Source organism: Pyrgilauda ruficollis, unplaced genomic scaffold (assembly GCF_017590135.1).
Source record: "Pyrgilauda ruficollis isolate IOZ18807 unplaced genomic scaffold, ASM1759013v1 scaffold37, whole genome shotgun sequence".
Lineage (NCBI taxonomy): Eukaryota > Metazoa > Chordata > Aves > Passeriformes > Passeridae > Pyrgilauda > Pyrgilauda ruficollis.
Window position 1 is genome coordinate 7,908,323 of NW_024525156.1, and position 22,183 is coordinate 7,930,505.

The 22,183-nt window shown below is 38.7% G+C and overlaps 1 protein-coding gene across 1 annotated transcript in view; it reads left to right on the top strand.

The window, feature by feature from the left end:
* TRIO (trio Rho guanine nucleotide exchange factor) overlaps nucleotides 1-22,183 on the top strand; it is a 242,880-nt gene that overhangs the window by 40,761 nt on the left and 179,936 nt on the right. The gene's annotated exons all lie outside the window — the stretch shown is intronic.

A 22,183-nucleotide genomic window follows, 5' to 3' on the forward strand; every position in this document is an offset into this window, starting at 1 on the left:
ATAAAAAGGAGAGCTGGGACAGCCGTATTCCCTCTGATAAGATATTTTCATGTCTTCCTCACTTCATTTTATGTTGAAACCAGTTTAAACATCACTTTAAATGACTAAGCTTTCTTAGGCTGTATATCAAAGAAAAATTGTTAATAGCTTTTTATAATAATCACACTGGTAAGACAGAAGATGATTCCTGCTGATAATTAGGTATTTATTATTCAAGACAATGAAAAATGGGGTGTGGGGGGAGGTGAGGAGGGGGGCTAGGAGTATTTCTTGTTTTCCCTACCCAGTTGTTATACCTCCAGTTCATGGCCTCTTTAAGTTCCTCAAAATGAGGATAGTCTTCATGGAATTGTTGACATTTTGGCTTTGACCGTCTTGAACTCCTATGCAGTGGTATGGAAAACTGAAAAAAAATCATAGTCTGTATGTCAAGTTTTACTCCATGCACACAAAATGTGTGGGTAGGGAAGCAAAAAGAAAAGTTGAACCAATGTGTGGCTTGTGGTGTTTAGCTTCTGCACCAAGGTATGCTGGGTTGGCAATTTCAGATGTTCTTTATCAGGTGACACGTGTATCAGCTGATAAATAAAATTTTCCAGAATTCCGGTTGTGTTTCGGAGCTTATGTCAACATTAGGTTTGAGCCTATTACTGTGAAGGGAACTCTGATTCTGTTAAGAGTAACTCAACTTTCTTCAACACATTAAATGATCTAGGAGTGCTGGGAGAATTTGGTGAAAGCCACAGGAACCAATGTTGAGAGTGCTTTAAATTGTCTGGCAGTAGTAGAAATTTGTCTCTTCAGAGACAAAAAGTAGAAATGTGTGCCTATTCTAGACAGTTGTAGAAGCCTAGAAGGGTAAGTATCTAGCGTGTATTAGTACAAATCAACATCAACAGCTGGATAGCTGTGGAGCCAGCCGAGGATTGCTAAGAAAGAACAGGGTGTGGGGGGTTGGAGAAGGGGAACGCATGGAGGTAGGGCAGCACTTTCCAGGACAAATGTCCTTGTTCTAGCTTCAGGAGATAAGCACAAGACACAGTACAGTACAGGCACAGGAATGAGGTTGAGAAGGGGGCATGGATCAATTGAGAAGGGTTGTAAGGAGGGATCAAGACTAGGCAAGACCATCCCCAAAGCCCTTCAACCCATTTTAACAAAGATCTAGAGGAATGTACTGTGATGATAACTAATTTGCATAGAAAGCAAGAAACTTATTTCTAGGGTGGGGAAAACCTAACTGTAAAAAGAGTGAAATCTGTGCACATGTGCTCCTCAGGACTCTAGATTAGCAGTGAAGCCAGGACTTGTGATTCCTTTTTTTTCTTTTTCTTCTTTCTTTTCTCTGTCCCTCCCTCCCTCCCTCCCTCCTTTTAATTAATCTCTCTTCCCTTTCAGTGTCTTTATTCAATTTCTACTGCCATGAGCTTATGTAGGAAATCAGGGACTAACACACCAATTTCGATGCCAAGTGTGTAATTACTAATAAAACTTGTAAAGTTTTTGTGGCCCTTCTGCCTTTTGCCTTCCTTTCAACCACAAATATCTATGAATCTTAGATAGATCTATGAATCTCCCATCCCCTGAAGGGTGTGATGTCACAGTGGATTGACATTTAGTAAGGAGGCTTCTGAGGAAACCAGATCTTAAATGTTTGGGTGCTTCCTTGATCACTTCAGTGCCTATGTGTAGTTTGGTAGGGAAGGCCCTGTTTTGCGTGTTTCAGCCTAGCTTTAGCTGATTGAATCTCTGTATGTCTAGATAGGTTAGTTTGGCAAACTCTCATTTGACTGTATCATGAGAGGAACAGTAAAAAGAAGTTCTTATGATCTTTTAAGTCTAAATAAAAATGTTTTAAACTGAAATAGGATGAACAGAACAGCAGCTGCTGCTATTATACAGCTGGTGTATAAGCTAAAGCCGTAGAAGATGCTAACAGTTCAGAATGTATTCAAGTGTGAAAGACATATCAAAGACAACAGGAGGAAAGGACTGAAGTCTCTGATTGGGCTTCACTATGTCCAGTGGGTTTGTGTTTGCAAGATTAACCTTAAGTTTGCTGCTGGTCTTGCTGGCTGATAGGTACATGTGTGATAAAGCTGCTGCTGAGGTGTTGGAACTCTCTGGAGTAGTCAGTAGTAACATGGTCAAGTAGGTAAGCAGCCAGTTCTGGAAAAATGAAGTCCTTTCCTATGCTTTTTGCTTGTGTTATAGACAAACTTTTGAAGAAAGAGAAGATAAATATCCAAACCCCAACTCTTTCCCTGGCAGAAATCTAGGTGTTTTATTTTATTTTTTTTTTAATTTTACTGTTTTTTACTGGTGTTCTCTGGACTATTTCATTGCTATGTTTCTGGGCTCTAAGGTCTCTCACATAAACAGAAAGGTGTGCACAGAAAGAGTCTTCCTCTATGCTCTATATGTGCCGTTAATGGAAAACAGAATTCTTAGTGGGGTTTAAATAGAATAGAATAGAATTGTAAAGCAATGCTGTTTAGCAATTGAGTGTAAGAATGTATAAGAAGGAATAGATACAGGCAAGAGGTGCAAAATCCTAAGTTTATAAGTGTGCTTTCCACCTGTTCATAATCCATAAATTCAGTCTTAATGGATTTAGGTTTCAAACAGGTTTTATTGTGTCCTGTAACCAGGCGCCTTTTCATTTTTGCAAACATCAGAGACTTTTGTGTGAAATTCATTGTGTTAAAGGGAATTGTTGGCTATTTAATTCAGCTGGGAGTTTATGTAGGTTTTCTAATGATTATCTTCATGACTTGGAGCAGTCTTGAAAGGTGCATCCTGGCTATAGGCAAATAAAAATGCAGATTCACTGTTGCATTTGTTTTACAAATCTTCCAGACTTTATAAATTAATATTCCTGTAGGTCTAGTATAGAATGATTTTTTTTTCCCCTCAGTGGAATTTCAGAAGTTGTTCAGTTGCGATACAATGGTTGGTAAGCCAAGGAAGAAAAATTGCTAATAATTAAAATAGAAACTATTGGGGGTGAATTATATTTGGGTGCAGCTCAAAGGTAGGTGTTTGGTTTCTCCTTGTATCCTGTTTCTCATGAAACTTCTCCTGAAATGGAGTTTGGTTTTACTCAGATGTATCTTTGTGGAAGAATTTGTTATGTTGAAATAGCTTTGTGGATTGATTTTGATCAGGTTTGAGTCTCTCAGTTGACTGGTGAAAGCTGGAATATGGAGTTGATAGCTCTCTTCCAGGAGTTAAAATATTTTTTTCAAACTTCTGCCTTAAGTAGTCTTGGATTCCATGAAGTGTGGGTATGGGCTGAAAAAACCCCAGTTTATTAATTGATAAATGGACATGAAGAACAAAATCAACCAGTCCCATCAGTGACAATTATTTTGGAGAACCGTGAAGTCCTTTTTTAAGTGGATAACCACTGATGCAGTGGCATGAGTTGGGTACTCTAACATATAAGAAAAAAATGAAAGCATCTTTCAGCTCATGTCAGTCTGATTGCATTGCTGTTAGCCTGTCTAAAAAGATTTGTTCTCCGTAGGCTTGCTTACAGTACATGCATAATTTAATAAAATGGTGCAACTGGCACAGCTGAGGGCTGAGCTGCACATCGAGGCTGAACTGACCCTTGGCTCTTGATGTACCTGATACCACCAGAACTGCATTTACATTACAGGCTGTGCTTTTTGCTTAATTGGTGTGTGGAATGAATCTACATAGTTATCAAGTCAACCCTGTTCCGGATAACTAAAAGTCCCTTAAAGTAGATAGTTCAGAGAAGAATGTGTACTTGGAAATTAGGGATCCCTTTGTAAAGGTTAGGAAATGATTCCAAGAGGACATGAAAGGTCTGTATTTTACTCCATAAAAACATAGGAAGATAGTATAGATTCTTGTTCTCTGCTTAAATCTCATATCCCCTCCCTCCATAAGCCAAACAAACAAACAAAACCCCAAAACAAAACCAGGCCTTTACTCTGTGAATATTACATCTTGAACATGAGCTAATATTTGATAAGGCAGAGGATACCAAAGGCATTTTATCTTAGAAGTTTTTTTAATTTAACCTGAGATTTGGTTAAGTGTAGTGGAACACTTCTAGATATGTTTGCAGAGAATTTTACATGTTTGAGACATTTTCTTTGAAAAACTAGGAAAGAATTATGTATAACTTTCTAAGTCTACACAGAATTGTTAAGCATTAGTGATACATACTGATCAGGCACGCAGAGCTGAATGTTAGAGTGTATGTTGTGGTTGGCATTTCATGCTCCAAAATTAGTCTCTCAAAGTTCATTTTAAGTGTTCTGCATGGTAGGTTTTCAAGGCTTTAAAGAACTTGGTTAATGTAATTTTTACCTCTAGTCATAAATTCATTTTCTCTGAGTTGGAGTTTCACACAGAAATTTATGTTTAACTTCATCTCTGCTACAAAGCATACCTCTTGCCAAGAGGGGCAGGGTGGGGAAGAGGAGAAGTCATAAATTGTTATTATACTACACCTCTGTTCTTGCCACAGGTAGCCAACTTTAAGACATTCCTGTTAGTTTATCTCCTTATGTCTTTAAAACAAACAAACAAATCTTTGCTAATTTCCCTGAAACACTTCCAAAGGCAATCTGTCATTGCAATTTGATCTGAAATTTACAAAAAAAGTAGTTCAACCATTAAACAGAGGAAGCTTTAACGGCAGAGAGATCATTGAGAGATTCAACTGCAGTATTACAAAAAGTGCTGCCATTATCACTTGGCATTTTTTAATTCTACATTACTTTAAAGCATGTTCTGGTGGCTGATGTTAATTTTCAGTGTTAAATATATGTCACCTCAATGGGATAGGAATGAAATGGCTATTTCAGTCCAATTAAAATATTTGTAATGGCTAAATAATGTGTGTATTTACCAAATCATATAATATCTAATTGCAATTAACCAAAGCTTAAGCTTCAGGGTGCTAGAAACAATTAATGTGAGAAACAAGGTCAGCATTTATAGCATTCTTAGAGTTGACAAACCAGTTTTAGAAAATGAGTTATTATCAACACTTTTTAAAGTCGGGTCTGATATTGCTGCTTGAAAAGATTTTAGCTGGACAGAAATCATATTTCCAGTTATATAACTTCTGCAGAGATAGATGCATTTCAATGGCAGATGAAATTGATTTTTTAAAAAAGAAATCAAATAAATGTTTGTGACTGACTTGGTGGACTGACCTTCTTAATGTGAATCATTGTCATTTTAATGGAAAGGAAATGAAATGAAGTTAGTTGCAAGTGGATGAAGACGAAAGCTAGATAGTGGAAACTTTTCTGCTGAAGATTTCAAGTATACAGAAGTTGGAGGTGCTTAACCAGAAAGTTCATCATTAAACGAAGATACTGTTTTTTACAGGCAGGATTGTTGTGCAGAGCTGAACCAGTAGTTAGGTGTCAGTTCTCAAGGAATGTAGCTAAACTGCTTAGTCACAAGTCACGTGTAGGTGAGGATAGTGTCATCTGTTGGTTTGCCATTACACTTCTGTAGACTTGAAATGGATCAGTTAACTGTGTAAAAACCCTCCCGACAGAGCCACTGGAGTGAGGGAGATGAGCTCCCTTCCTTTTCTTGGAGCCAGTGCCTACAGTTACTGGATTGTAGGGATTACCCCATGATGGAAAAAGCTTCCTTTAAAAAACTATACTGAGAAGTTTTAGGCTAAGATGATCTCTTGAGAGATCAAAAAAGTTGAGTAGTGAAATGAAACATTACATTAAAATGTAATGCAAAACATTACATTTTTGTAATGTTCAGAACTGTAATAGTATCACTTAACTGACTTCCAAAAATTGATATAAGTAATTTTTCATGGGTGGTGTTTAGAAGGGTTTTACCACCTGAAGTCTGCTACCATGTGTTCTCTGTGATAATCAAGCCTGCTAGATATAAATTAATTTGGGTATTTGCTCACCTGCAGTACAGAAGGATTCTCCCAACACTGAATTGCAGTATTTGGAAAACTGAATTTTCTCTCCTGTGTTGGCAAGTCAAACCACTTGAATCAAGTGCAGCTAAACCTATCACAATCATAATAGCTAAAAATGCTGTAGTAAGCAGAAGCATTTGTGAAGTTATGTTTTCTGTGATACCTGCACTGATTAATGCCATGTGATTAATTAGGAATGGCAGTAGCACAACTGATCCCTCTTGGGCTACTGTTGCTGTTTTACATATAGGAGTAGTAGAAGTCACTGTGGTCAGAACCAAAACAAATGCTGAGTTCAGTACCTGACTTGAGCTGTCTTTATTTAAAGAAGAAAGTAGTTTCACCTGTTTAGCAAAATCCCTTTTAAAAGCTGTTTTACTTTGCTTCCAGTCAGGGAAGATAGATGTGTTCCTGGAAAGATGATTTATTGTGGGCTGTAGTTTGCAAGCATAGCACTTTTCATCTAACCATCCATTATGCTTATTGTATTTCTCAGCCTCCCAAGTAGAAAGCCTTATTTGTCTGAAAATTCACTACAATTCCCCTAACAGGCTATGACTGTATCTGTTGGATTTTTGGCTTGTTATACTTAAATATGTAAAAAGGGCACAAACAACATTTCATACATGAACCTCTAGGATTGGCCGGTTTTCTTGGACAGAGTGTTTAAAATTACAGAGAGCTGCCGTTCTCTCTGTTAACCTTTGGCAGAAGATGACTAAAGGGAAGTGGATGCAAGTGGCTGAACTGCTGGGTTTCCATTGACAGGAGTAAATAATCCTAGAGTAGTTAATAATGTTTTACTACAACCTTACAGTTTTGAACTAGATGACTGGCTAGCTCAAAATTTAATTGTTGAAAACAAATTGCTATGATTTAATGGTCAATAAAAGAATTTTTACATCTTCTTTATATGCTTACAATGCCAGTGTTTCCTCTGTCACTTTTTTTTTTTTTTTCAGAGATCAGTGTATAGGCCTGTGATACTGTTGGAATTTTACTGTGCCTGTCTGTTACCAATATTGCCATTCTATCTATCTACATCTGTTTAACAATTTGCTGCAATCACCTGGATTTTTAACAGGAAGGTTAATAATGTGATAAATACATGGGATTTTCTGGGATGATTCACCATTTCCTCTAATTGTTCCCTGTTTTAAGCATAAGCTCATTTCTGGGTAAGGAAATAAGAATATAACAATGAGAAATACATTTAGGAAATGTATTTCTAGGTGCCCAGTGGTAGCTGTGGAAAGCTGGTCTGTAGACTTGGACTGTTGGAGCAGGTTGTGGAAACTGAGCAGCAACAAGTAATGTCTCCATGCGCAATGAAATGGTCATGTTGTATTTTTCTCGCCAGGTCCAAAGATAAAATAGACTTTAGGAGTAGTCATTTCAAGGGGAAAGCTCTTGAGACAGTGAATTAGGGGATGTGCAAGAAAGTTTGCGAGTTTATCTGCAGAAAAAAATGCCAGGTAGCAATGCAAAGGAAAGCAAATGTCCAGCTAGACTTGAAATAAGAGGTGAATATTGAGGGTCACTGCTGCAACATTAACAAAAGGAGAATAAGGACGGAAAAAGCGCTGCTGCTGAGTGGTGTGGGTGGTTCAGTTTCCACTGATGCAGAGGTTGAGTTCCTCAAAGCCTTCTTTTCCACCACTAAGATCTACCAGATATTTGTACCTACAAAGAGGATTCAGGGAGGAGAGGATCAACCAATACTGATTTGTTACAGTGCTGGGACTTGGTGGTTGATAGCAGCCCTCTGTAGAAACTGCTGGCTGTCCTGTTGGACAGTAGGCTGAAGATGAGCCAGCAGTGTGCTCCAGCAGTGAGGAAGGGAAAGTGTCCTGGCTGTGTCCACAAGAAGTTAGCTAGTAGATTGAGACTATCAGTTTTCACACGATATTCACTATCTGGAATATTGTGTTAAATCCAGTTGGTGAGCCACCAACATTGTTGGATTGGACACATTACCATGTGAGGAGAGGCTGAAGTTCAATCTGGAGACCAAGAAGCTTCAGGGATACATAATCATAACTTTCTAACGAAAAAAGAGGGAACTGAGAAATCAGATTCTTTATACATGTGGTGGGAGGAACAGGAGACCTTCATGAGCTGAAATATGGCAGGTTTTCACTACAAGGGTAATTGAGCTCTGGAAGAAGTCACCCAGCGATGCTGTGGAATATGGCCCTGGGAGATTTCCAAGACTCAGCTGCATTAAACCCTGAGCAACCTAGTCGGACCTTAGAGCTGATATTGCTTTGAGCAGGAGACTGAGCTGTGAGCTTCAGAAGGTTCCTTCCAATCTGAGCCATTTTGTGTTTGGAGCCAGGATCCACGTTACGCAGAGTCAGTGGGAGCTGCTTTGGCTTTCAGGGTCCTAAAATGTTCTGGGTACCCTTGTTACCTGAGAATTTTTGGACTACTTGTTTGAAGTCACAAGCTTCCCTTCACTTAAAGGGTGAATTTGAAGGAATTTGAATATTCACTGACATTTAATGTTTTTAAGCAAGAGTGTACTGAGAATTAAACACAAATAAGATTTAATATTTAAAAAACAAAATATTTGCAGAATGAGAATTGTTTCTATCACTAGTAAAAAGTGTACCTGTTACCCTCAAATCCAGTTCTCTCTTACATGCTCATGTAGACTAAAAAGAATGATTTAGAAATTTTATTGGGATAAATGGAGTAAATTCTAACTTGATGATTTAGTACTGCAGTGATGCTTCAAGAAAAAATAGAAAACTAGCATGAGGATGAGACTCCATGAAAGGATACAGAAAATGAGGACAGTGGTCAGTTTATAACTTCACCACGTGTGCTGCTGCTTTCACTAGGTATGCAGGCTGTTGCAACAGGATGTGGGTTTGTGCCTTGGAGACTTGTCTGTGTGTGCTGAGCGGTGAGTGCGTGGCTGATGGTGGTCTCTCAGGGTTCCAGGCAGACGCAGCTGGGCTCCTTCCTCCCTGTCCCCATGGTGTGGGCACCCAGGCTGTGCCAGGCAGTTGCTGGGTAGAAGTGAATAGTTGCAGGCCTGGCCCAAATGTGCTTGCCATTGCAAATGAAAGAGTTTGCTATGTGATCTGTGTTTAGCTTGGAGTTAGGTAGGGTGTATTAGACTCTCTTTCTAATTCTTTGGGGGAAAATAGTTCCTTTGATAGGTTTGCCCATATGATGTTGGCAAGGCCAGCTGTAGTACTACACAGATACTTACTGGCCTCTCACAGTGAGCTGCATTCATGTTTAGCATTAAACCCTGGCACCCTGTTCTAAGTTGAATTGCTTGCATAGTTGGCATAGTCTTACTGAAGTAATTGCTGATGTATGGAGCAGTGTTTCATGGTAAAACACTCTTTCAAGTGCCTGAGTCATGTTGGAGGCATGTTGTCTGGAAACTGCTGAAAGAGATTCCTTGTTGGTTTCCTTTGTACTCTCATTTCCTGAGGAAGAATGAGGGATTTATTAATTTTCTTTTTGTGTAGACTGTCATGGAATTGTGGTGGCCTCAGCTAGGACAGGCTGTGTCCTAGGTTAGTTGGGAAAGGTATTAGTGCTGTGGATTGACACGCTGACTGTGACACAGATCAAACGCTTTCCCCTTTGTGTAGCTGACTGCCAGTGACACACTTTCTGATATGTGCATCAGGAAGCATTCTGCTACATGATGAGCACAGGAAAACAGTAGAAGGAGATTTTGTCTTGATTTGCTTAGAAAAGGCTTTTCTTAGATCAATTTTCTTTTTTATGAGCTAATATGCTGTTAACTGTTTTAACAAATTCATGCTGCTTTGTTTGAAAGTCCTGGAAACCAAAGGCAGGGTTTGCAAAGTATTGGCAAATGTATGCAGGAATTATCTGGCTTGTTCTTAATTTTGCTGTATAAGTTGTTAAACAAGTCTGTGGAAGACCAGCGCTGACAGGAGGCTGGAGTATTTGTCTGCCAAAATACTTCTGTACAGTACTGCAGTAGTATTCCACAGAACAGTGTGAGAGAAAGGACTGTCTTAATTTGAGGTCATCATCTTAAATGTCTTTGAGTTCTTTAAGCACTGATGCAGCAGTGCCTAATTTAAAATAAATCAGCATATTACTTTTTTCTGTGGTATAAACTGGGTAACTTAGGTAATGCAGAGGCCAAATCAGAATTCTGCTTTTCTTGGAGCATTAAGACAGCGGCCTGTGAATAGGGCTTAAACTGTAGCCTGATAAGATGTGGCACTTCACTAGAGCTGTCCTGGAGTAGAGAAGTGGAGTAGAGACATTGAGTCAGTTTGCCTGAAATGCTTCACTTCTGGTCTGTATTTCTTGTGCTAGCACATGTGTCGCTCTTGGGAAGTGACTGAAATTTTTACATTGTTTTTCATGTTTTGTCCCTGTCAACCCACCCAAATGAGCCAGATTCTGGCAGTAATCCCTCATTCTCCTAGATGGCATTGGGAAGTTTAAATCCATAGGTTATATTATTCAGGTATGTTGAATTTTGATTAGTGATGTTGAAAGAATAAAACATTATCTTTAAGGTGAAGTCAGAATATTTTGTTCTTCACTGTACTTTATCTTGTGTTTTATCATCTGATGCTGTAGGCACGAGTTGTTACTCACCTACTAATGCTTAGTTTGTTCTTAATTAAATTGTTGATGGAGAGTGTTATCTAAATCTTAGATATGTCTTACATTGAAATGATGAATTCATCAGCCAGTTAATAATTGTACAGGTTATTGGTTTATAACATAGAGTTGTAACTAGACCAAATACTGGGATGTTTATAGGGGTTTTTAGTTTTGCTTTGGAAAGGAATTTTTTGTGTTTTAGAGATCAAGATAAACGTAAAATATTTTAACTTTGGTTTTCATTTTATAAGGCAATTTTTGTGTATTTTGACCTTAGATCATGGCAGTATCTTTTTCAGGAGGGTAAGCATTTCAGAAACTGGGGTAAGAATGTTCAGGGATAATTGAAGGAATCTATTTCAAGTAAATATAAGCAGAGATGAAATGATTAAGGAAATAATTTTAGATCTAGTTGTATATTTATGCAGGGTCTCCTTGCTAGCAAGTTCTCGTGTACACTGAGGTATTTTGAGTAACAAATCTAGATCATATAATGCATAAAAACAAATCATTAGATTAAATTTACAGTTGATCCAAATACAAAAATACCTGCAGATCCTTGAAGTTGACGGCTCTAAAGGTGGCAGTAGTAACTGAGAATTGTTAGTGGACATCCGGCTAGTGTACAGATTCTACAACTGAAATAGTAGGCTTGTGTAAGATGAGTGGGTTGACTGTGGAGTTTGAATTACGTGGCGTGTTTTGCTGCTAGTGGTGGGTGGCGTAAGTCCAGACACTCAGGTGGTGGACTCTGGTATTCAGTTTTATTGACGTGTCGTTGCCTAAAGTAAAAGCATTAGAAAGCTCAGTTTATTAAACTGAAATTTTAGATAAGGAGTAAGGAAATGAACAACAATATTTTTCTTGCCACATTTAAGTACACAAAAGATTAACAGCTGTTATTTACAGTAGTGGTCTTTTATGTTACTGAGTTTTGCAGTGACAAAATTTCTAGTGTGTGTCTCCAGGTTTGTGTGTAGCCAGGAAGGAGACTGTGTTTTTAAACTGTCCCCTGATCTGGGAACAGTTGCATCTGGGTATTACATGGGATTAAACAGCAATCATTGTCAAAGCCTATTTGGTAGTAAATCCAGGCAGAGCAACTGTTAAGCAAACTGACAGTCAAGCAAAGGGTACAGGCAGAAGACACTCATTGACAAAGACGACTTGGATTTGGAACATGTACTGTACCTTTTTTCATCTGACTGCTCAGACAAGATTGAAAAATGTTTTGACTTGGAAATAGAACATAGAAACATAGCATTTAGGGAAACTGCATCACATTTACTGGGGTCTTGAACTCAGATCTGAGTGTTTTGAAATAGGGATTCATTTTTCTTGATAAGGCATAAGGGTTTAAATTGCTGCTGTTCCCAAATGCTGTTTAGCTTATCCATTCTGTTGGCTGCAGATGTATTGAGTCTCTGTGAGTATGAACAATGTGTTCGTATAAATGGGATGCAAAACAAAAAACTGGTGTACTGATACTTCTGAATGGTAAGTCACTTGAGTATTTCTTGAACTTTGTGTTGTACTAGCATATTATTATCTAATACTCGAAATTGAATGTGTAGCTCTAATGTGGTAAAATCATCTCTAGTTCTTAGTTAATGACCTTGTAAGATGGAGAAACAGAAAACATAGCTATGGTGGGTGAATCTTGACAGTGCTTGACAATGTGTCAAAGCAATTCTGTATTCTTTTACTCTCCAAATAGATGTGGGTAACACTTCATGTTTTAGTATGATGTAAGTGATAATGGCAGCTATGGTATTAGGTGTCAATCAAAATAGCGTGCTTGTAATATTAGTCATCCACTGAAGGGAGCATAAATGCAGATACTGAACTCATTATGAAGAAGGAATGCCTGTGGTGTGTTCAGGGCGAATACCACTTCCAAGTAAAGGAAGAAGACTGTAGAGATAAAGGATGTACACAGATAAGCAAATGGCTGCTTGTGTCAAAATAGCATTGCTCACCTGGCAACTATTTGTTTAAAGATGATCTTTGAGCCAGTTGTTTTCTTGCTCTAAAGCTGCTAATCTAGAGAGTGAAGAATTCAGAGGATGGCATTGTAGCTGACTGGCGTTACGCAGTAATTCTGGCCTTTGTAATTCTATCTGTGGCTTTCCGACAAGTGCTTCTGTCTGCTATAGGTTAATATTATTGTAATGCAGGGTTTCCATGATGCTTCCATTAAAAAGAAGTAAGCATATCTTCTTGGAAACAAAGAGAGCCACTGAAGATCTTTCCCAGCTGAAGACTCAAGCTGGCATATGACAGTTAAAAAGTTAACTTTACAGGTAACATACTGGGCATGCCACAGTATGTATAAATCCAAACTCAATTGAGCTACTAATGTGTGGTACCCCGAATCGAAATATATGGGTGCAGTTGGTTTATGTAACTAATTTCCTGTGTGTTTAATGGGCTGGAATTTCAGAACTGGATTAGCTCAATGGTCAGTTACTAGAACCAGCTCTTCACTAATACACTGCTGTCCTACTGTACTTCTTCAGTGTGTAGAGATACCAGGCATGTGTTGAATAAGCAGACACATTTTCTCTTTTATTGTCAGTTTAAGCATAAGGGACTTAAAAAAAAAAAAGTCCATATTATATGTATCTTTTGCTGTGTGATCTGTTACAGGCATGTGTGTTAATTACAGGCAGTCACTTTGTTGATATCCCTGTGCCTTCCTGCTGGAGGTACACATACCCATGTGGATGGAGTGTCCTGATGATGACCAGTAACTTTTGGTCTGTCCCTTAAGGAAGAGAAAGATGAGTAATTCAGCCTACATTTTTTGAAACAATATAATATGTAAGGTGAGTTACAGATACTTGACTTAACATGCTAATAGTAGACTACTGACATGGTATTGATTAATCAAACTAAGAATCCCCAACCTGCTTTTGATAATTACTGTAAAACTCTGGCTTAAGCTGGCACTGCCACCAAAAGGGAATCTTCGCTGTATTATGCTTGTGACAGTGCAGTGCATGGAAATTGACCGAGCCCATTCCTTGGCTTTTGGTGTGTGCCGGTGCATGTGTGCACACATTTGCCCCCACAACTATTTCATGAGCTATCTATAGCTGTTTGCACAGATGTTTGTACCAGAAAAATTAAAATACTTTAGTTTCATAGTGGACTTCTGAGTTAGCTTTTAATGGTTGAGTCTTAATGCTGATAATCAATTACCTCCTTTCTAGAAAACTGCAAGTAACTTTCCTCTAAATCTTTGTCCACTAGCTGCCAATATTTACTTCCTGCCTGTCCCATCTGTATCATATTGCATGTAAATGTTTTATAGAAGTTTTTACAGTGTCTGGTATAATGAAGCCTTCAATTCCGTTGTAATATATTGGCAGGTGCTGATAAACTACCAGATAGCAACACTGGGCTGAACTGGTGAAATTGAAGCAGACTAGAAAGTTTTTCCTATCTAGAAGCTCTGTAGCAATTCTTTCTTGCTATAACTCTAATCTGAGAGTGATTCAGTTATTTGGATATAGAAAAGCAAATATTCAGTGGACATAAAGGGCTATTGTTCAGAATCATAAGCCATTTCAAACAGTTCAAGAGCAACAAAAAACAGGAAGCTGCATTAAACTTGACTGTCACATTTAATTGGAAGCCTTTATGAGAAACCAAATTTTTAAATACCAATGCCTTTTAATGTGGAATAGTATGCTCTAAATTAGAAAGGTAAAAAAAGTCTGATAAGGTTAGGGAGCTTATATCCATAGAAAGTCATTGAGCCAAGAGCCTGACGGATGACGCTTCAAAAAATCTGAATGTAAGAACAGACATTTGAAAAGTGATTTTAATGGCAGTCAATTACCCAAAGAGGTCAAAAGCAGACCTTCTGTAAGGATGGGATTATCTCACATCTGGCAGCAATGCTCACATTTGGTAGGCAACTTAAGCTTCTGATATTGGCCCTGGTTCAGAACTCTTTTAGACTCATTCAAGTTATTTTCTCATAAATCCAAATAAACTTCAGCTTTGTTGATTTTTGAATCTTAAGTGAACTTCCTTTACAAAACAAAGCTCTTAAGAAGGCAAGCAGAGATGCTGGATTGTGGTGCTGTAACGTAGGTTCCTAATGTTATCATGCATATCATTATTTCAAGCATAAGTGACAGAGTAAGTCCTGTTGGTTGAGTTCTGCTTTTTACAGTCTCAAGTACTTCATAATTGCTTTCCACGGATGTTGAGATGATAGTACCACTTTAGGTCTGCTTTGAGACCAGGCATTTTTGTTGCTGCTGAGGGTAATAGTGTTCTGACTAACATATCCTGCTAGCTTGCTTGCTCCTCCTTCTTTCAAGGGTTAGAAGCCACAGAGTTTGTACTTGATGCTCAGTTACTGAATTCAGGACTCAATTGACACTGGAAATGTACTGATTCGAGTTAATGGGGATAAATTTGTATACAACTGAATTGTGTGTGGTAATGGATGAAATCTTGTTTCTGGTTCTTGTGAGAATGGAAATACACTGAATTCAGAGCATCTGCTGGAGGAAAGGGTCTCCAGACATGTCGTACTGCTGTACATATACTTCAGACTCTGTTCAGTAAGTTTTGGACTAGTCCTCCTGGTGCATGTAAATGGACAGTAGATAAAATGCTCCATCTGCTTTTATTACCCTTGTAGTCAGGTACTGCCAATGAACTGACCTGTCATCAGCATCAGCAAGGTTGATGCAGTGGTGGTGAGGATAAACTATATCAGGAGAACTGCGTGTAGAAAGGACTTGGGAAGAACGTTTTTAAATGTCAAATGCATTGTGTGATGCTGGTTGTATACACTTGGGCTGAGTTAGGGAAGCATGAAAAGGAGGCTGTTAGGAGTATCAGCTATGAGAACTTTTGGGGGAGTCTGTCATGGAGAAGTTGCAGTCCAGCTCTTGCAGTCTAACTGTGCTCTGGTACATAATGTTGGACTCAGTACACTTCCCCCTGTGTTGAGTCCCTAATATATTCATTATCCATCTGTACCAAAATGGCTTGTGCTGGAAAATGATGTGATCCTACTTCCTATTCAAGCTTACAATAGCTGCCCAGGTAAAAAAAGACTCAGTAAACCTCTGACATAGTTAATATCACAGGATTTTTCTGTTGAATAATAGTAGGTGTGAGAGTTGGCAATTTGAATGGCATGTCAGGGTATTGGAGCTCAAAAGCAAGTAAGAATGACTTGTGTGCAACAAAAGTGGCTCTGTACCAAAAGCACTTTAGTAAAGAATGCTTCTTATTTAATAATGTGCAAAAAAAAAAAAAAAAAAAAAAAAAAAAAAGCCTAACTAAACAATATAGCAACTGTTGCTGCACTGATGCCATAAACTTGTGTTTTAATGGGATGAGAAGGGTGGTTGGGTGTGTAAATAATAAAGATGAAAACAGCTTTAGAGAAATCTAATTCCCTTTTTGTTACTGTTCTACTCTACAGAAGTTAATATTTCTAATTAAGCTTGCTAGGTCACATAGAAGCACACCGATGGACTGCTAATTGGTTTTAAAGTTTAAAATCTTCAGAGACAACTTTGTGAATCTATAATGATGTCAGGAACTGAAGACATGAAGGCAGAGGCATTGTTAAAATCTTACCTAGTGCTTTTAAAATACATTGTAGACTTCTGAAGTAATGGATTCATACACATGCCAAAGTACTTAGCTGCTTTTTAATGCAATTAAAATGTTAGCTCCTATTGTTGTCTCGAAGAGCTTTTCCAGGAAATCATATGCATTTAGAATTTTTTGTAGAGTGAGTCAGTGTAGCAGAAGACCAACAAACTCATTTTAATTGAGCTTAAATTAAGCCAGTTTTGTGAACTTAATTAAAATACTGTAACTTCCAGTGGTTGAATCATTGTCATTATCCTGATTTGCAGATGGTATCACATGGTATATGTAGGATACTGTATAATGCCTCGTAAGTCTCAGCATGTTCTTTAAAGGCATGGATCAGAGGTGCTTGAACATGCCCATGTGAGGAATGCCCTCTACTGTAATAAAATAATATGGAAAACATTGATATTTAGCAGGTAGTGTTATGGAAGTGAATGGCTGCATAGTTTGGGCATATAGCATCTTTGTGTTATCCATGCTCTAGAAGACTGAAGGGTAAAGCTGATGGGTCAATACTTGCTGTCTGTGCTAGCAGAAAAGTAACTGTATTTGTTACTCCAATGGGAACAACCAGATCAGCGCCCGTAGTTATGGTGTTAAAAATTTGAGCATGCATTAGTGAATGCTCACAACTATTAGACTGCATTTGTTGTGCTGGCAAGTAGCAGGAGGTAGTAAATTGCAGTCAAGTTTAAATAGCTTTTTACTAGTTTGGTCTATAAATTGAGCAATATTTCATATATGATCTGTTTTTAAGTTAAAGGAGAATTTGATTAGAGCACTTGGGAGTACAATGCAGTGTCCCTACTCTCAAATAACTGTTGTTCCCAAAGAAATATAAACGTAATTAATTGTAAGAAAGATTTTTGTAATAGATTCCAATTGTTTGACATTGCATGTGAATATTAAAGCTGTAGAAACAGTTATCTACATATCTATGAATGTCTTTGGAGCACTATATGTGCAGATTCCTGTCCTAAATAGCACTGGGAGCTGCTTGCTTTGTCTTCTCTGTCTTGGTATTGCATATGCTGCATATCCTTAATAAAAATGAGATTGAAGCTTATTTACTCATGACTTGAGGATAGGTGAGCTGCTGAGAAATGCTGGATTTGGGTGCTGAGTTTGGGACAGCGCTTCTGACCAGAGTCGTGAAAGTGCACATGCTACATTTATAGTAACATGTAGCTGTTTGCAGAAATGGAAGAAAGTGAAGGCAAGATGTTAATCTTTTCTCATTGCAGTAACGTAGGCGCTGAGTAAGTTGGAGTTCACGAAGAAAACCCAGCCTTGATTTAGGTTAAATTTGTGTACTTCAGTAGCTGTGTTAAATGTAGCTCTAATGAGATTCAGGCTGCTCGCCTTTGTCATCTGAAGGAGATAATCTGCTAGAACAAATTTGATAAATGAAGAATGAAATCTCCCTTTCTTAGTCGTGACAATCTGCAAAATCCTTTCTGTTTATTCTTGTCTGAAATCCGTTCATAAAGCTAAGCGTGCTAAGGGTTTTTTTCCTTCTAATGAAATTTCCCAAAGGGATCAGAAGGGGAGGATTTTCGGCAGCGAGGGGAGAGGAAGGTTGACGTGCCTCCAAATCGCTTCTTTTTCTGCCTCCGTGCGGTTTGGGGGGTGGATGCGGGGCTGCAGCTCTGGCAGCGCTCCCCCGAGCAGCGCGGCGGCTCAGCCTGCACAAAGGCGGTGATGTAATGCGTGCTGTAATGCGCTGCTGCGGCGGGCAGGGGAGCCGCGCTGCCGCCCGCCCCCGCCGCTGCCCCGCGTCCCTCCCGCGCCTCTTCGCCTTCTCGGCCTTCTATTGTCTTAAACGCGCTTTTTAATTTTTTTATTTATTTATTAATTAATTAACGCGGCACGTGTGGTCAGAGCACACACCTGCTCAGAGTAATTGAGGCTAGAATTTCTAACGTAATCCTTGAGCAAACGAGACGTGTGTTGGACATCCCTTTTGGCGTTCCGTGCTAATCTTGCTCTCCCTTGAAGGCAGGGAGGGAGGGAGGGAGACAGGTTGCTGTTAGCAACCGCTCACGTACTGAAAGTGAAATACCCAAGCTTTAATTCCCCTGCGGACTCCTCATTGCTACTCTCTTTTTTTACAAATTGGTTCCTTCTAACGAGTAGCATATGTTAATCAGTGTTTTAAGTAAAATCGGCTCGGTAAAGAGATAGAATAGGGAGATGCTCTGATGTAAAAGTTTATTTGCCCCCTTCTAAATGCTTCTAACAGCCACATCTGAAGTTTAAGGGTGGTATAAAACAAGCTGGGGACAATGCTTTTTCTCTGTCGTTTGGCTGAATAGCAACTTGACTGTTTTTGCAATGCAGGATGAAGAAAAGCATCTCCCCCTTCTTACTCACATAGATCTCATGTATGTGCATTGTAATGTGTTAGAGAAGCTGGGTTTCATCCTACATTTCCTGTATCTCAAGGCATTTGGAGCTCAAGCTACTTACAGCTGCAAACTAATAAAATGGGAATTTGAAGGAATGAAAGCTCTGCACAAATCAGGTTATTTGGCATACATCTTGTTGCAAATGGCTAGTTTTTCCACAGAAGGAATATGAAATATCCTGCAAAGAGAGGAGGGGTAGGGAGGAGGAATAGTCAACAGAAAAAAAGGATTAAGTATTAATGCCTCAAAATATGAATTTAACTGAGTATAATTTTTGCATATGTATTTCCATAAGGTGATGAAAATGTTGTAAAAGTGTGTGCATATTCAAAAAGAAAAAAGGGTGGAGAACAGGAAAAATACCATAACCAATAAATGCCTATTCTTGGGATCTGTAAATGATAGAAAGCCCAAAAGTAGTACTTTATGGTATAAAAAGGTATTTTTACTGAAAAATATGCAATCTAGTTTTGGGTATTTTGATTGATTTCAGGGCTGATGGAAATAGTTCTTCGTATTGTTGCTCAGGATGAAACAATGCAGGATGATTTTCAAGCTGTTTTAAGTTGCTTATTTTTACTGCCCTTGCTGTAGTCTTCCTCAATTTCACTGTGGAAAGAGATTTCTCCAGATGGTGGTTTGGAACAAGAGCCAAAGGACATGATCTAAAACGTTATGTTCCAGCTGTTGCTGCTCAGAATTTAGAAGCTACTGCCTTCCACTTGATCTGTGTTTTGAACAGAAAAATAAGTAAGATTGCTTAGAGATCTTGTTGTTCAAACAACTGTGTGTTAGCCAGTTTTTTATAGGAGGCTGGGTACCCTCCTGATAGCCCTGAGAGTGTAGACCTCTAAGCCATGAGTGTCTGTAGCAACAGTGAACAGGATAAGTGTCTGACTGCAGTGCGAGCTGTGTGCTACTGATGGACACCCTGACAAAAAGGTTTGCTACCTCAGCAGGGCAGTGAATTGAAGTATCACAGCACTTAGAGATGGATGAGCAGTTCCCACCAAAACAAATGAACTTCCAGCAATGTCGGCAGGGCAGCAAGAACAAATTGAACATTGCTAAGGGACAGAAAAATTTAGGAACACCACTCTTTTCATTTAAAAGGGGAAAACTGGTCAGATTTTGATCGTCTCATCTTAAGTTGCAGTTGGAAAATGGACGCTTGTACTCCTGTCTTGCACATTTCATAGGATCAAAGGGTAATTCCGGTTGGAAAGGACCTCGCTACATGGATAACTTTAAGCTTCTTGTTGCACACTTAAAAGGAAATCACATATTTTTAGCAATGATTTAGCATTTGGAATTTTCCTTAACTTAGATTCTTAAGACAGCTCTTCAACAGGTTTTGCAGCATACACCTGAGGTGGCTAATTTCCTGGTAATTGCTCCTGAGGAATAGCTGAGTATGCCAGCTTCCAAGAAAAGCAAGGCTATTCAGTCTGTGAAGTTGATCTTGTCTGAGTATTTGCTGTCAGCTACACTAGCAGTCTTCTCTTGGCCCACATCTCTCTGCATGACATTGTGCTCCTCCCATAATATACGGAGATGGGAGGTGTGTCCTGCTGTCAGGACAAAGCAGAGAGCTGTTGAAAATGGTAAGAGAGAACCTCTTAACACTTAGCAAATATTCCAAAACCTGAAAGTGACTTAGAGCTAGTAACCTTCCAATGAATCTCGTTTTCTTATTTCAAGGCAATTTCTCAGCTGTCCGTTTCTGTCAGGTCGTAGTTGCCACTGCATGCCAGCTCAGTACAGATGTGGTGCAGTTCCCCACAGCATGTATAGAGAGTGCATGGAATGCAAAACAAAATGGGAATAGGAGGGACATTTCTGTGAGCTGTTGTGATTAAAGTGAGAGTTTGAAGCTATAATGTTTTTTGATGAGTGGGTCTTGAGCCTGATCAGAGCTGCAAGGAGTCAAAGGTGTACTCCTGTAGTTGCTTTGAATTCAGTACTAGGATCTTAACATTAAAGGATTACATTGAATACTTTGCATAAGCTCAAGGCTAAGGCTGCTGGCACAACTCTGAAATCACGCCGCTTCAATGGTATGCCCCTAAACTGTATCCTTGTTGAAGTCCCCCAGTGATTTTAGAATCTGGACTGAGAAAAATGAATGAATAAATGATGAATGACAAGGTTACTAATGTTGTCCAGTGATCTGTATGCCATGAAAAAACCTGCTGATAGTTCCTTGTTAGCTCTAGGAAGAAAGATCTGCAGTCTTAAAGATGCCATAAGAGGTGTACCAAAAAGTTAGTGTTCCTGAGATGATTTTGAAACTGGTCATCTATGAGCTTATGGAGCTTGAGAAAAGATAGGAGAATTGCAGTATTCGCAATAATTTTCCTGAATTCTCTTGCTTTGTTGCAATGTGAAAGATGGTGTGAGATTTCTGAGCAGCACTGAATGTAGGCAATGTCTATAATGGGAAGCGGTAACAGTGCACTTGGTGAATTGACAGCTCTGATTGCTCTATGAATCCTTTACTTGCATCTACAAGTTAAGCCTACCATAAAACTGAAATTGGCACTTCAAATACTTGAGTTAAAATCAAGGAAAGCTATCAGTAATCGCATACATGCAGTAACTTTAGTTACCTTTTGCTTGCCTTTGCCACTCCTTTGGGGTATATTCTCACTTACTGATGGGTTTTTGCCATCTGCTGCTTAGGAAAGTTCAGTTTTCTTTATCACCTTTGTCGTAGTAGTCTGATTTCATTTATAAACCCAAAGTCTTAGGGAGTTCAGCAATCATTTTTTCTGAATGTGATTTAAAAAAAAAAGAATCCAGTAGTTGTGCTGATTTATTATACTGGTTTCTCTGTGGTAACTTCAGAATAAGAATATGAAAGTTCTCACAATGCCTGCTTGTGAATCTCCCCATATCTTGTTTAAAATTTTTTCTCACTGATTAATACCTTACTTAGAAATCTACTCACTGATTGATTTTTAAAGCCTCTCCATATTAAAATGGAGAATAGGAACCTGCTTTGTGCTTTCTTTCTGGACACTTGAAAAATGTGGGACATAGTGTACAAGTTATTTGCAGCTGAGGTTTATCATACACAGTTAACTGATAAACCAAGTTGAATAAACCTTTCGGATTCTGGGATTTAAGATCATCTTTAAAATCTTTTGGGACGTCATCTTGTGATATGGGGAATGAATAAGGGCAAATAATGAAACCCTAATCAGTCTGTAATGCACTAATCTAATTACATATGAGCTTCTCTATGCCTCTCTTTTTTTCCCCTCCCCTTCTTGCTTGATTAACTAAGAAGCAATTTGTCTTGAAATGTAGTTAGGATAGTTGTATGAATAAAATGAGAACAGCTCAGATTTCAGTGTCATGTCATTGATGTAAGTCATGCTGTGAAATAGAAAAAATGCTAAGACATCAACATCTTGGATTATTTTTGCTTAATTGTTGATTAGCTACAGTTCATAGATTTTCTGTTCCAAGATAAGGCTTAACACAAAGGGACTGACCAGTGGATGCAAGGAGTTGTGTAGAATGGTTTGCAGTTATGACTGCCTTGTCTCGGTGAAGGACATTG